The 16,792-nt window shown below is 37.7% G+C and overlaps 1 long non-coding RNA gene across 1 annotated transcript in view; it reads left to right on the top strand.

Annotated features, from left to right (window-relative positions):
• Positions 1–2,145: 2,145 nt before the first annotated feature.
• Positions 2,146–16,792, top strand: part of LOC110476981 (uncharacterized) — a 33,698-nt gene continuing 19,051 nt past the window's right edge. The window contains exon 1 of the long non-coding RNA XR_002466500.2: positions 2,146–2,410. This is a non-coding gene — a long non-coding RNA (uncharacterized LOC110476981). The remainder of the gene's footprint in view (positions 2,411–16,792) is intronic.

The following is a 16,792-nucleotide window of genomic DNA, read 5'->3' on the forward strand; positions in this document are numbered from 1 at the left end:
GGTCTGGTTACTTAGCCTTTGAAACAGGCAGCATCTCTGCATTTTAATTAAGTCCTGACATTAGGACGCCTGGAAAAAAAACAAAACTTCTGTGTGCCAGCAAAGAAAGCAACACCAGAAGTGTGTGGGAAAGCGGCTGGGATTGAATCTCTCAAGGCTGAAGCATGATTCCAGGGCTGCTCTTCTGCTTCTCACAATGATCAACTACCTTAACTGGGGCTTGAAATGAATGTGGCTGCAGGGCTGCAACTCCAAGAGCATCCTCAAAGCCACTGAGGACATTTAGAGACAAGGATGGGTCTGATGAAGTTCTGTAGAATCCAAGCTGCTAAGAGCCACCAATTTAGATTTGCACAGAAGCAGGAATTTCTTTCTAAAAATGTAGGCATTAGCAGGCATTGAGCACCCAGGGAGCCAGAGAACCTGGCAGAGTTTCACTTTTCCCCAGTTTGCCCTTCAAGGACCCCAGATGGTGTTGAGTGGATGTGTATGCATGGAAAATGCCAGCTGGCAATTAATCTCAGAGATATTTCTGAAGAGGTAAACATTACTTTCGTCCTGGAAGACTAACAATATTAATGATGCAAAATAAGTTTCTGGGTAACCCTTCAAAGTAAAATTCTTATAGTTCCTCCAGACTAGATTTGCAATTTTTAGGAAGTGGTCAAAGAATCAATACCTGAGTTTTGTGCTTTGAGCAGGGAGTATCTAAGATTTTGTTGATAACCTCAGAGTTTCCTGATGATAGTTTCCTTTATGTCAATGATTCATGTCAATTTTAGCAAAATTCTCTTTCCATTTACCCTGGAGCACATCTGTGGGCTTAGCAAGTCCATGTATATTTCATTATATCTTTCACATGTGTATTTCACATGAGCCTGCTCTCATCTGGCTGCAAATTTAACTTGGCAGTTCAAGTGTTAGCCACCAAGTGATGTTTTCACCAGAAAACATGGCCAGCATCCCTCCTACCTCCCGACTCCTCTCTTCCTGCTGCATCAGCCTCCAGTCCCCTCTCCCAGCTGTGCCCTGGGTAGGAAATGCAGAGGCACCTTTGGGCACAACTTCTATGCACAAGGATGGCAGGTGAAAGGCACAGTGTCTCACAGTTTAATTGATGTAGTCATAGCATCAGCCCCCAAGGCAGCCACAGACCCTCATCCTCGCTGCACACAGCCACTGACACCTTCACCCCAGTTTCCAGATGCTTTGCTCACCTCCCCTCTTCTGGTATGTTGGTGTGGCTCCATGCTGGCCTATACAAATTTTGGTTCTATGCAAATTGCTTATGGTATGCAAATCAATGCATTAAATAACTAACATAAAGTGACACACACAGAGATGTGCATAACTTGGCAGCTATAAATCTGGAATCGTTCCACTGACGTCAATGGTTTCACTTCAGATAGGCTCCAGCATAGAAGGTGTTGAAATCTGGCCCTGTGGTATTTTCAGTCAGCTTCTAAACACAAACTCAGGAATTAATGATTTTAAAGGTGTCATTATTATTATTGCCTGTGGGTTTTGTTATTATTTAGGTTTGTATGACTGAAAATACACCAAAATGTGTTTTCAGAATGTGCTTGATTTCAAGAGAGCTCACGTTGATGATAAATAGAGCACCTGTGGTCTATCAGAACTTCAGGCAGTTGGAACCTGATTCACTTTGGTCCTAGTGGCATAATAGTTTCTATTTTAAAGTAGCCAGGGCCTAAAATGCAGGATTTATGCCAAAAAGTCTTCAGAGGCAGATGTACACCTAAAGTATTTGAAATGAATTTAGAATAGAGAATGAGCAGAGATAGTTCCGTGCTACATGCCATGTATTTTTGATCTGGGGCTGGGAGCCTGGCAGCATATGCACCATCTTGTGTAACCACCCCCTGACAAGGATCTGCTGTTATTGTGTGCAGGGAAAGCAGAACATGGTAAAGGTTAATGCTGCACATGGCAGCACCACAGTGCTGAGCAGGGCCCTGGTTGTGACTGCTCCAAAAGCGCTCTGCAGTCATTTACACATTCGCAAATGTCGCTTTCACATGGCAGAATTTCCACCCACTTTTGCCTGAATGTAAATGACTTCAAGAGATGCCAGGCATTAAGTGTTCTCACAACTGCCCCCAACATCCCACTGCTCAAAAACAGTGCTTCAAAAGACTCCTAGAAAACCCTGTAAGACTTTCAAAATAAATCTGTTTGTGTTTCTGAGCCTTCTTGGTCACTAGTGGGCTTAGGCTCAGAGTTACAAGGATATACTGAATTACAGGACATGTGAAACGATGACAAGGAGATCCAGCAAAGCCTGATAATGAGAGACTGGAAGAGCCAAACTCTGCTCCTGCTGTCTATTTGATCTGTTCAACTCACCATAAATTCTGTTGCATACTGCATGGGTAAAAAGCTACAGGAGGTTTGTATTGCATGAAGAAGCTTCCAGATTTCTTATTAGTCAACTGAACTAGCATCAGAGATTATGGATTTAAATATAGAAGCAGTCAAAACTGGAAATGTCTGTGCCTAACTGTACAAAAAATGTTAACAAGTGTGTATTATGTTTTTAGCAATATTTTCCTTTGGTTTTGTGTGTGGTTTGGGTTTTTTTGTTTTTGTTTTTGTTTTTTTTTGCTGACATTATAATTATGGTATCTGCACGTTTGTGTTGCTACAACTAACTTCAACTGACAAAATTAGAAATGCCTATTATAGCCATTAGTCTGGGAATGCTTTTTAGTTTGTTTAGGTTTTTCTTTCTTAATCCTAACAGTCTCCCTGCAGACCTGAACTGACATCAATTTACCAGTGTCTTGACATCTTAAAGTTGTTTCTTATAAAATTTGCATTGGTGTCATTTTGTTTCAAGCTGATATTGTGACAGTGTCTCCCTGGATTTATACTGACAATTTATTTTTGTTTTGACATCATGTCATCCCTATAGCCCTTCACTAGCTTCTATCATAAGTCTGTGGATTTAAATGAAAAGTGGTTTCTTTGTGCAAACTACAGTAACTAACTAAACTTTTTCAGTAGCTACTTTTCTGACCTCAATATCTAGCTATTGATTGCACTTGGGTTTTTATAGAAATGTCAAAAGTTCCTGCCTAGTGCTTTAGGCAGCTCTTCCATATGTACCAAATAAGGAAATTAAACCAAAGCTCCCCTTGAAACTAAAAAGTAATTGCCTATAAAAAAAAAAAAAAGGGTGAATGCATGTTTATAAAACCAACATCAAACAAACAAATGGGCCCTATTGGTGGCATTGCCTGGAGAGCTGCTGGTCCTCCTTTGCTTTCACTGAAACATTAGAAACACCTTTTTGGGACTGAACATAACATCTGCTTCCAGGTGTTTCCTTGGAAAACACAAATTCGTCAATATCTATATATTTAATATGCTGTTTCTACTTCATTTAAATATTAAAAATTACATTAGGCAAGCTCTGGTGTGGGCTAGGGGAAGGGAGTTTTCAGGAAAGTTCCCATGTGATATTATAGCTTTGAACCTGGTTTATTTTTTCAGCTCTTTCATTCTTAAATTCAAAGAGGCAAGAAGGATTGCGAGCAATGTCACAAATGCCTTGTGACCCTTCCTGAAGTAGAGCCATTGCATGTTAGAGCTAAAATTCCCAAGGGGATATTTGTAAATTATAAAGCAAAATCCTGCCAGTGATTATTGAGTGTTCCTAGGATTATCCATGATCCTGACAGAGTGGCCTGTGTATGTGATTTTGCAAAAGCTATTTTTCATCAGAGTACGTGCATGGTTTAATGAGATATTTGCAGGGGTAACATCATTTCTGTGTTCTGGTATAAATGGTTCAGCTTCTATATATCATAGCTGGTAAATCACAGTATGGGTCCAGAGAAAAGGAGCCTTCAACAGCAAAATTTTCTCATTTTTATTGGATCAGAACATAAATTCTGACTGATGGTTATGGTAATTTGCTTTCACTAATGTCTCACCATCAGTGTCTAGGCAGAAACCCCTCATGGTTTAACCAAAATTAAGAACTCAGATGTGAATCTTATGTGTGTGTGGGAGTTTATTTATTCTGCCCCATTTCACAAAGAAGAGTGAAATTTGATTGTCTGAACAGGGTAATCAGGCATCATTAGAAAAGACTTCCAGCTCCTGTTCTAAAAGCACCCAGGTCCTGACAGAGGTCCTGTGTGATACCTGTCAGCCTCACATGGAGGTTTAGAAACCACAGCAGATCTCACCTCCAGAAGAGATCAATACCTAAGTATGACAAGACCAAGACAGGAGACATTTTAACAGCAGTGGAAATAGAGACCTGAGAAGACAGTGTGTGAGGCTGGTCACAAAATTTATTTTTAAACTCATCAAAACAAAAATTATGACTTCATTATAAGTTTAACTGACACCTTGAAAGTTAAATTGGAATTACTTTGAACTTTATCACCAGAATTCAAAGGGGAACCTTGGGCTTGAAACTACTTAGAAAGAAACTGAATGCAAGACCTGCACTAAATGTAGATAAATTATCAGATATCTATAAGAGCAGTGTCAATTTCTATAAATGATTCAGATGAGGAAAAACCATAGTGTATAAACCTATCAGTGAAGTTTCTTCTAAATCCTTAACTTTTCATTAGGTATTCTCTTTGCACCCTTCCAATATTGAAATATGTTGCTGCTGCTGTTAGAATTAGATCAGTATATTTCTGTTTATCTGCAGAAGCACTCAATCTGCTTTTGATTTCAGCAGAGTTTCATATGTAATTAAACATCTGTCAGATTGGAATGTTGCTTTCAATAATTCGTTTGGGGAAGGGAAAGACCACCACTGGAAATAGCACTCTGTGCATTAAGCATGGCAATGAGCACTCATATTAACCTTGCATTTTAGCCCTTCCAAGCACTTTTTACCTGAATTTAAATCTGGTCTTATTGCATAGATATTTTGAAACTAACTTCTGAGTTTTAGTCCCTGTTGTATGCCAGTTTTTCACATATGTCAATCATCTCTGAGTGATGCTAGCTCTAAACACAGTTTGGGGACTTCAGCATATTGCTCAGGGTGTCCAAAAATGTAGGACCTTTTTGAAAATGTAGCTTTGCTCAGCTGATATTGAGCTTTCTTTCTGGCTAGCAATACTGATGTAACTGCAAAGGAAGCTCTGCGATGCTCTGCATCTTGGTACAGCCTGTACAGGTCAACAGAAACACCAAGAAATTTGTGATAGCAAAATCAGGGATTAGAAACTTGGAAAGTGCCTCAAAAGGTATGATTGCCTGAAACTTGGATTTTCACTGCCTTGAGCAGTTACCACAGCCAGACTCACCCTACCAGTGCTGGAGCAGTTCTGTGGACTCAGAACTGGCTCACAAGGGACCACAAGTTGTGAATAGTCCCAGATCTGGGTGTCATACCTGTGTGGCAAGAAACAGGTGAGGACTGGTCTTGTTATGCTTCCCATGGAGATTTATCCAGGCTTAGGGTTTATTATCCTCAAAATACACAGACCTAGAGATTATAGTTAACTATTATTTACCTGCTCTAAATTGGAAGTTTTTCTTGCTGGGAGAACAGAGCTGACAAAGGGTTTGCTTATTCTTTCTGCAGAGGATATGGTCCCTTTATAGAAATTCCATGGTGTCCTGTGAAGTGAGACACAGAGAGTTGCTGCTGATCCCCACATTTGGATGAGTTTGACCACAGATTTCTGCTTCACCAAACATGAAGGGTCAGTCAGGTATAAAACCAAGGCCTATAATACCACTGGCTGTGGAGGACTGCTTGGTGACAATGGTTTGTAATGCTTGGATAAGAACAGAGTTGTTGCTGTTCTTTACAGCATGAAAAATCCAGATATGTAAAAACCCAAGCATATGTATGCCCAATGCACTTCTGATGGTCATGTGATAAAAGGTAAAATCAGCTGTGAAAGAATATTACATAATGTGAGTTTATTTTCATGTGCAGACAGCATTGGGAAGAATATATTGAAACTTACATTCTAATTTCAATATGTAACTGGTAACAGAGGAAAGTTCAAACTGACCCTTTGAAGATCTAGTATTTTTTTGGCTATAATTTAAAAGTCAATCATAATTTTCAACCATTATTTATTGCATATTTAATATGCCTTTTGTGTTTTCAGCATGCTCCATTTTTACTGATGTTTGAGTAAAACCAGAACCTATTTCTCAAGGATCTACATGTTATATTCCATAAGTTTTAACCTTGTGAAACTCCTTTTTAAAATGTGAACAAGCATCCCAGATGATGGGGAGGAAGAAGGGGAGCATAATCCAATTCTACATAATATCACTTCAGCTTCTCCTTATTCCATTACTTAAAAATTCAGCATCAATTAAGTGTTAAGAAAATATAAATGTCTTGGTCAAGTAGAACAAAATCTACAGTAATTAATTGCTGCAATATTTCTTGCAGCCATTCCCCCTCCATAAGAAATTAATTTTCATTCTTCAATACTTCAGACAAGATTCAGGACATGGAGAACATGGTGATACAAGGGTAGAAAATTAATTTGGTTGATGTCATTCTGTAGTTGAATCCCAGCATTAATATCCTTTGTAGAGTGACTGGGAATGATATCTGAATTTAAAAGTGATTCTGTGAAATTTGAGGCTTTACAGAATTGATATTGTTCTGGGAATGAAGATGTTGCAATCTTCCTGCCATTTGCAAAAGCCAGTAAAAGTGAAGAATCAAATGAGACCTAAAATTCCCATCTCTCTCTCCAAAAAACACAGCTGTCATCATCATCTCCCACTCCCCTTTTGTAATGATCACACAGACTTGCCAAGATAGTCACGTCTACGATTGTCTGTGTTTTGATGGATGAGCCCTTAAAAAAAAAAGAAAAAAAGCTGAAATATGCCTGAAGGCAAAAAAAAAGAAGAACGTGTCTTTGTGCAGAACTTTCACTGGCCCCTAGATAAGAGAAAATTCTGGCCAGAAGAGAACTTCAGAGATATCTGAAGCATTTTTCAACCCAGGGAGGGAATCAGGAGAGATGGGTTTGGGCTCCTACCTGCGTCCCAGTCCAAAGAATCTTCCTTAGGAAGGGAATTCTCTCACATCTGAGCAGTATCTGGGGGCAGCTGATGTTTTGCACCCCATGCTGGCCTGATTAACACTGGGGTTTGCACCTCAAGAGTGAAAGAACTCCTCTGCAGCTGTGCTGGCAGAGCACAGGCTGCTGGTGTTAGGCTGGGGCAGCCAGATCACAGAGGGGAAATGTGGTGCCAGGTTTAGAATATAAGAATTTTAAATGCCCCACCACTGAGATCACCTGAAGTTTTATACTGTGCATTTGGTTCAAAATGATTAAGCTTTCTTTTCTCGACTCTGAAGAGAGCCTTAGCTCTGACTTGAGTCTGATTTCAGATCCATTTATTATAAAACTAGTGTTTGAAGGGTAACTCTGAAGGGACTTCATTTGTATTTGCTGAAGAGATTGGTATGTCTGCTTCTGACATTCTGATTCAAAAAATCATCCTTGAACCCAGAGTATCTATTTCTATGTTCCTTTTATGAAACATTATGGAGAATAATTGTTTAGTAAAAGCATTGTCATTTACATTATTGTATGTTATTTGACCTTCCTCAAGAGCACTGGGACACCTCCAAGCACAGCACTTAGCTTTGAATATTGGCACTTGTGAGCTTGTTCTTACACTCTGGTAAGATGATTAACGTACCTTGGAAATTACCTAATGGCTCAATACACCTTCTATGCAGCCTCTTGTAAGAGAAAAACAGGATAATGTGAAATACCATTTATGGGTACAAAATGGAGGAGTTGAAACAGAGAAACTCATTCAGAAGTATTGACAGGATATCTGTAGTGCTGAACATCCACACAGCAGAATTTAAAAGCATGCATGAAATACAGTGCTATTGGAACACATCCCAAACACATGGAGACACCTGGGTGACAAGGACAGTCCCTCTTTAGAGGCTGGTGGAAGGAACATGGAGAGATTTATCTGGTCAAAATATTGACATGGAACCTTGCCTTTTTTTACAAGATGTAAAGTATTGTATGTCTATGACACCAAAATGTCCTAAATTAACTTCATCAACCACTTGGAAGGAACGGCTAGACTAAATGTTTGGATCTGTCATCCCTCCTTTTTGGACATTGGACTCATTTTTAGCAGAAGGAAAGGATGTTAAATGGTCCACACTGATTAACAGTGTGAGTAATGGCTAGAATACTACTGGAGAGTGTTTATCTGTATATTACATTTTAATGCTGAGGTTCATAATCTCGATGGCATTTTTATTGACATTTATTAATTTGAATGGCTCTAATTCTATAAGTTTATAATGGTTATATAAAAGCATCTGTTCTAAGTAACAGCATATTTCTGTGATTCATTTTTTAGTATTAGCACTTGACAGAGACTGGTTATCTGCACACTCTGGATGACCTTGATGTAACTTCAAAGTACAACTTAAGTGCAACAGTACAGTAAAAAGATACTCCAACAAGAAAGTTTAATCTCAAATCTCTCATGTGCTCAAAAATTTTCCCACTGTTGCTATTACAGTTCCTGTCCTCATTTTCAAAAGCCTAAGACACAAATGAGCTTTTGTTAAGTGCCCTAAATCATCACTTATTTGCCTGAAGGTGTTAATGATAGGTCACATTCTTTTCACACACAAAGTAGAACATTATTTCTAGAATTCTCCTATTGATTTCAGTGCTGTCAATATACAATGACTGCCACTGAAAATTTGTCGCTAATCGTAGAATTTCCAATTCTCTCTCCATTGTTCTAAAAATAATATCTTGCAGGAGTGCTCATACCACTGTCAGTTTATCGAAGAACAACTTCCAATTGAAAAGCCATGAGATGTTATTAGCTTATATTATACATGAAAGTTAAAAGTAGTGTGTCATCTGGAAGGCAGAATACATTACATTCCAACAGTGTCATCACGAAGGGACTTGAAAATACACTCCCAAAAATAGTGCAGTCAATGGGCTTATTCAGCTGATCTCTAAGTATTGTCAGTATCTTTTATTATTGTCATTATTATTATAGCACATTGGGTATTTTTTCTTCCATTTGACAAAAAAATATGTAATAATCAGTTTCTTTTTATTGGCTTGAGACTATCTAGGGACAACACAGAGGATCTTTTATAATGAAAAACTACTAAGAGGTGCAGCCACTTTTGGCAAGGTTAAATTATGAACGCAATTCTACCAAACAAAATTCATGAGTCACAAACAAGCTGCCACTGCAAAAAAAAAAAAAAAAAAAAAAGGAATTTAAAAAATAAAGCTTTCTCTTCCCCTATGTCTAACATATATACTGATACACATTTAGGAATTCAACTCTTTGCTGCAGTCAGACTTCTGGAACGGTAATCACTCCCTTGAGCTTGGAGAGAGACTATTTACAAGAGAATGTAGTGACAGAACAAAGGAGAATGGCTTCAAACTGAAAGAGAATAGTTTTAGATTAGATATTAGGAAGGAATTCTTCACTGTGAGGCCCTGGCACACATTGCCCAGAGAAACTGGGGATCCTCCACCCCTGTAAATGCTCAAGGTCAAGTTGGATGGGATCCTGAGCAACCTGGTCTAGAGGAAGGCGTCCCTGCCCATGGCAGGGGGTTTCAAACCAGATGATCTTTAAGGCCCCTTCCAATCCAAAGAATTCCATGATTATATGAGAAGTTGGAAAGGGAAAGGGAAAGGGAAAGGGAAAGGGAAAGGGAAAGGGAAAGGGAAAGGGAAAGGGAAAGGGAAAGGGAAAGGGAGGGTATTTTTCCTCTGGCTCTAACTGAAAATATGGCATCCTTTGTTGGAAGGGAGGAAGTAAATTAAGGAGAAAATAGATTATATTTTTACAGTAGATGCTGATATCTAGCCAGTCTGGAAAGCAGAAAAGTGTTAAAAAGACAAAGCTCTGTGCCCTGTTACAGGTTCTAGTGTTTTTATGGATTTAGCAGGCTTCCTTCACCACAGCAAGTTGATCTTTGTGTACAAAGCACTAATTTGTGTCAGTGGATAACTTCAGTAATGCAAACAGTGGGTGAACCCAGCTGAGAAATTTGCACTATGGAACAGAAATTGAGTTTTTTGTGTGGCATATTTCATATTTTCTACACAATCTTTCAAATCTACTGTTTTCCTCTCTCCCTGTCCATGTACCCCAAGACCGATGCTCCTAGCTTCCCACTCACAAAAGCAGGTCTCAGGACTCCACCAGCTAACAAAAAACTAAAAAATAACCCAAACAAACATCCAAACAAACAAACAAAGCCACAAAATAAAAACTGAACAAAACCAAAAACCAAAAATAAAAAAAACAAAAACAAACAAAACCCAAAAACAAAAACAAAACAAAAACCCAAACAAACAAAAAAATTTAAAAGGCAGGAAATTATACCCATTTTGCTGAGAGTTTTTTCCTGAGTCTAGTTAGAGAAAACCACAGACAGCTATCTTCTGCTTCACAATATGTAAATATACTGCATTATATTGAGTAAAACAGAAAGAAATTACTCATCAAGAATTTTCTCTACAAGCGTGCAATTAGAAATATTTTCCAAATTAAAACACAGCCAAAAGCTGCAGAAATTCACATCTAGAAGTAAACATCTTAAAACTGCTTTAGGATAAATATTCTGCTACACTGCAGGAATTTAAAGAAATGAGAAAAAAAAGGTGAGAAACACAGTGCATGTACCTGTGGTTATATGGACTGTAGTTAAGCTGATCTTATGACACTCAAAAATTCTGTTTGTGTTTAAAGGTAAGTGTTTGAAAGAAGAAGAATTGATCTTCACTGATATCCATCTGTGAAGTTCTGACCTCTGCTTTCATCAGCAAGCCTTTCTGCCAGGCAGCTGAGAGTCAAAAGAAAGCCTTGCTGTGAGTTCTACCAAATTCACTGTGACCCTAATTCATCCTGTCTTATGTTGAGAGTTTAACTACACCATTTTCACAAGGAGTTCAGTCCCTCTACACTCCCTCAAATATCTACAGAAAGTTGTAGAACCAGACCAGGCATCTGACAAAACTCTTCTGTTCCTAAACCATGAAAGATGCCTCCTTTTGAAAATGCAAAAACATAAACAAATTCCATAATTTGCTTTATCCAGGACAAAGGCTTTAACCACGAGACTGTGGTTTAGTTCTGGAATGAAGATTCAGTAGAGTAACATTTTCTTTTGGTATATCTTCTCATCCTATTCCCTTCCCGGGCCATGGTGTTCATTAAAGAGACATGGGTAGACTCTGATGTCTGCAAAGAAAGGCTTGTGCTGCAACTAAACCTTTCAAGTCTGTAATTAACCCAAACTCCATCTTCAGTTATTGAATTGAGCTCTGTGTAAGGGTCCTGTACTGCAGAAAAAATCACACATATCTAGAAAGGCTTTTCAGCCAATCTGAAACCATCCGTCACTATTCTTCATTAAGCTCCACCCACTGATTTACTGAGAAACTCTTGACATCTTACAAAGTTCTCCATCTCAAATTTGCGAGTTTCACCTATATCCTTCCAATTTGTGTAAGAAAATGATGAGCCACTAATGTCACTCCAGACCCATGTCTCAGCCTGAGGGATATAATTTCCCATCTTCACTCAAAAATATTACACTCCACTGAACACTGAAGTAACTTGGGCTGGATTTATTGGCTGTAGTACAGTGTCAAGTACTGTGTTAAGTCCACTACTTGTGAAAATACCCACGGGGAACTCATGGAAGGTCAACATTAAGCCTTTCTAAGCAGTAAAAGCAGAAGTAGTAATACACACATAGCTCTGTCTGGGTGCAGGCATTGTATAAACCACGTTAACAGTACTGGCTAATTAAAGTCTTCTGTCAACTGATTAAAGATTTTATTGTAGGAATCCCAAATCCTTTTGCAACTTCTGTTATTGTCAAGCATAAAATACTGCTCCACACTTGAGAAATATATTCAGAATCCAGAATAATGTATTAAAATGGCTTGACATCATCCCACTCTGCTGAGACAGAAACTGCTTTTCCATTTCTATGCGGCTTACTTGCAGTTTTCCCTCTAGCACCAGTTCTTGCTTTAACTGCAAACAGCAGCCAGCTGAAATGGACAAGTAGCATTAACTTTAGACTCAGAAATACAGAAACTGTACTCATTAATCATTCCATATGAATTTACCACCATTAACAAAATTTTATATGATGGGGATTTGCATCAGGAAGAAAAGGAAGCAGTGGAGTGCTTTCTTTTGTTTTTTTCTGGGTTTTTTTTTGCTCTAGCTTGATGTCAGACATAACAGAGCATATTTAATACTCCTACAGCTGGAAAAGAAGGTTTATGAAATGTGGGCTAGGATCTATCTGGAATAGATTAGATTACCCATTCATGTTCCAAGCAGCTGAACTGAGGCAAATAACACCAGGATTTGAAGCCTGAAACCTCCAGCAGCAGTTATGGGACAGGAGAGTTCCCTGTAGACACTGATTCCTGCCCTTTCATCTTGACCAAGTTCTTCCTGTGGTTGTTCCTATAGGTATATACTGTATTTTCACTGTCTCTTGTGGAGATCCTAACAATATCTTTTATCTCTTATTTGCATCTTTTTTAAGGATAATTGTGTCCCACCACAGGGGCAATAAACCACCAACAGAACCAAAAAGGAAATATATTTTTGCTTTATTTTGCTCCTTTGAAAATCTTAACTGGAGCTCTATTTTCCTGTGCTGTGTGTTTTTTCACTGTGGTTATCTTGCTGACATTTTTCCTTCTTCTCACTCAAAGCAGCTATCTCTGTAGGATCATTTATCCTTCAGGCAGCTGTCTTGTTGGGACCACAATCCTGCTAGAACCTCTCAATAGTAAACAAAATCCTTTGTGATTTCACATGTGCACTTTTGTTTTGCTGCCTTTAGATTTTGCAGGGTTTTCACTCTGTCCCTTGACCTTCCTGCTTTTCATCAAGCCCTAAACTTACACACAGGGCATTAACATAGGCCTGGATTTACCTAATCCACAGGGAAATTTTAAATTTTTCATAGGCTCATACAGCCCGATGACAAGTTTCCCGAGTTTGCCAAGGAATCTCTATTGTTAAATGGATATATCCAGAAGGATGTTAGACATAAATTTTTAAGGATGAGTTGGAGAAATAAATTTATTATTAGTGGGTCTGACATCCATGAAATACCTACTAGGTATGTTGAGGAGATGAGGAAGGAACAGAGTACCAAGTTAATTTTTCAGAGGAGAGATGAAATCATTGCTGTGCTTGCTTTAGCTGCTGAATTGGTCCCTCTTAAACAAGAGTAATTTGGGATATGCAAAAGCTCTGCTGGTCAGCTGGTAAAGCTTTGCAGATGTGCACATGAGCTTTATACAGGTCAGAACTTCAGTCCCCAGCATGCTGCATACATGAGATTCCTTCTAGGTCTATTTTCATTAATAATGTGCTTACTTCATTAAATTGTCAGGGAAAGTTAGAGAAAATTATTCAGACTTCTATTTTTTTAATAATAAAATGAGTTTAGGAAAAAAGTATTAGAATTTTTTTTCCTTTTTCTTTTTCTTTCTTTCTTTTCCTTTTCCTTTTCCTTTTCCTTTTCCTTTTCCTTTTCCTTTTCCTTTTCCTTTTCCTTTTCCTTTTCCTTTTCCTTTTTCTTTTTCTTTTTCTTTTTTTTCTTTTTTTTCTCCTTATCCTTTCCTTTTGCTGTTATTCTATTTCCTTTCTTTTCTTTTTCCTTTTTCTTTCTTTTTTATTCCTCTCTTTCTCTTTCTCTTTCTCTTTCTCTTTCTCTTTCTCTTTCTCTTTCTCTTTCTCTTTCTCTTTCTCTTTCTCTTTCTCTTTCCTTAGGGTATTCTGGTCATCATGAATGACACTATTTGAAAAGAAAGCTACAGAGGATGCCCTGTACATACCTGTGTGTGTATAAACACAACTACACCTTTAGTGGTCTTCCAGTGTTTACATTCTCCCCGCTCTGTTCAGCTCGGTGTTGCTTTATTACTCACACTGCTCATGCACTTGTAGTTTCCTCACTGAGGATTGGTCCAATGCACAGGGCTGAGGCTAAGTTTACATCTTCTCCAATTATAAAAGGGCCATTAAGTTCAGATAATGTGAAATATAAATTTAAGAGGAATTCTGGGGAAATCATAATTAGGTGCAGAGACATTACATGAGTTTAATGACCGAGATTTAATTTCAGTTTTCAGGATTATTAATTGAGAAACCTTATTTAGCTCATCTTCTTTTTTTTTTTCCTTAATTAATTGGAAATTTATTTTCAAGCAATTAAGGCAGAGATTCTTTTCAATCCTTAAGTGTTTGTGAGCTATATACTAATGTTCTCTACCTTGCTTTCAAAACTCTGTCTTGTAAATTTCTTTGAGCTCTTTCTGATAATAATGCATGCATGTGTTATTTATACAGAAAGAACAATCTCCAATTTATATATTCTGTAGGAAATTAAGTTACATGGGACTCAGAACTGAGCATTTCATAAATACTGATAGATTAGAAAGATAGTCTGCCACAAAACCATAGAGAAGGAAAAAAATTAAGAAATAGCATCGTTCTGTGTGCCTCTGCAAAAAATGGCTGAGATGTTCTGCTGTGGTGTTTTATGGATTACATAAAAAGTTCCATTATCTCAACAAGTAAAATCCATTTCCTGTAGCCCGACACACATGATGTGCCCACCCTAAAGTAATTACCTTCACTCTCAGGGGAAGAGTCACATCTCCAGGTGAGGGAAGCTGATTCCTTTCGATGCAAATTGCTTTTTGCATTCTGTATCTTGACAGTAGAGAAATGGTTCCATGTGCCAAACCTGCACACCAACTGGGTGCCAAGGTGTGATATCCAGTGGGTTGGTACATCCATGCAGGAATTCAGCTGCTGTTTCCCTGTTTGGCACCATGTAAGAAATCCAACTTTCTCCTTCCAAAGCTCTGCATCTGGATGCATTTAAAATGTGAGAGCTGGTGCATTAATTTAGGTTTTATTCTCCTGAATTGCTGCTCTAATCAAACGTGAATTATTGACAACTAACCAAGAATACAACATAGAGGATAGTACCACTTCCTAAAAACTTAAGCCCCATAAGAAACTATTTTAATAACTAGAGATTTTTTTTCCCTTATTTTTCAGAGCTAGGTCCTACCTAAAATTCTCTAACTCTCTAGTCTCATTTCTTTACTCCACAGTACTAAAAATACCTACTTTTCTATAGTCTCTGGCTTTCCAAAAACCACCATCAAATCTGCCCTGGCACCCCATGTCAGAAGTAACTCTTTGGACAAAAAGTCCAGCCATAACACAGAACCCTCAGGCTCTGAGACAGTGATTTCTGAGAAAAAAGCCTTACTGCACAGAAACAGAAGCATTTTTTTTTTTCTCAGTGCAGATGAAGAGGCCTCTTGGGAGGAAAAACATCAGGAAATAAAAATATCTTCAAATAATTTCCAGCCAAAAAATGTCCATGAAAATATATATTATTAAAAAACTATTTTAAGAATGGAGCTGGTGTTCCCTTTGTATTTGGGATCTATCAAAATTGGAAAAGGTGAGAAAAAATAATGATGTTTTAAATAAATAAAATATTATGAAGCAAAAGAAAGCACAAATAAATTCTGCTTTAAAAAAAAATTAATTGAATGATTTAGAGGATTAGTGTAAGGAAATATACTTCATGTCTAAATGACCAGTTCCTGAGAAAAATCAAATTGGTCTACAATGGAAGAGTGTTTATATCTATAGCTTGTCTGCCAACAACTCACCCAATTCACAAAAATATATAATTAATTAAATAAATAAATCTCCTGAGGCTGTTTCAAAGGAAAAAAAATTATAATTCAATGAAATGTTCATGAAAGTGTCTCCTGGGGAAGCTCAAACTCAAATTATTTTGTGTTTCCAACTTCAGCTGACACATGGCTGGCTGTTTGGCTGTGTCTGACTCATGAATTCTGTGTCTCATACCCCTTTTCTTCTTTATATATTGAGATTCCTGGATCGACCAGGAATATACCAATGTGACATTTCAGGGTCAAAGTGTTTTCAAATTTTCATCAAAAGGTCAAAATCTGCCATAGGAAAACCTGATTATTATTATTTAAAATCTATTCATTATATTTTCTTGAGTGAAAGAATAATTTCTCAGACAGATGAAGAGTGTCAATCACTAAGTCAGACATACAGCAGGTTATGGGTCCTCAGTCATTGTAGGGTTGACTGGTTCAGTGTTCATATGGTCACAACGTGGAAAAGTTAACTTTGATGCATAATAAATTATACCTGAATAAATAAACACATTCTGAGTCATGATAATGAAGTTTCTGCCTAAAAAGCAACACAGAAAATATTTGAAATAAATAATTATCTTCTGCTGTCTTTTCAAATGAGATAGTGGCAAACAGGGTGTCTAATATAGCATGGCTTCTGTTCTTTACTGAGTTTCAAGGTTAAGAGAGCAAATGGCAAATATGATTGTTGTTTGCTATCAGCCTCCATTTCAGTGAGCTCCTGTGAGTACCACCTTGCTTCTCCTGTTTTATTCACCATTTCAGATCAATTAGATGCATCTTTCTCAGGCCAGACTCCTTTGTACAAACATACCTTCTTCCCATAATTACTTTTTAAACATGGAGCTTTTCTAAAAAAAAAATATCAGCTTTCTGAGAATCTGCTGTGTATTGGTACAAGCTTCTTATGTCCCTTTGAGGTTTTTTTTACAGACAGAGGTTTTAGTAATGTATCATCACAGTTATTTTTAAAGTACCTCGTACTGAGACCCAGTATCTGTTGCAAGATAGAG

Source organism: Lonchura striata, chromosome 1, assembly GCF_046129695.1.
Source record: "Lonchura striata isolate bLonStr1 chromosome 1, bLonStr1.mat, whole genome shotgun sequence".
Lineage (NCBI taxonomy): Eukaryota > Metazoa > Chordata > Aves > Passeriformes > Estrildidae > Lonchura > Lonchura striata.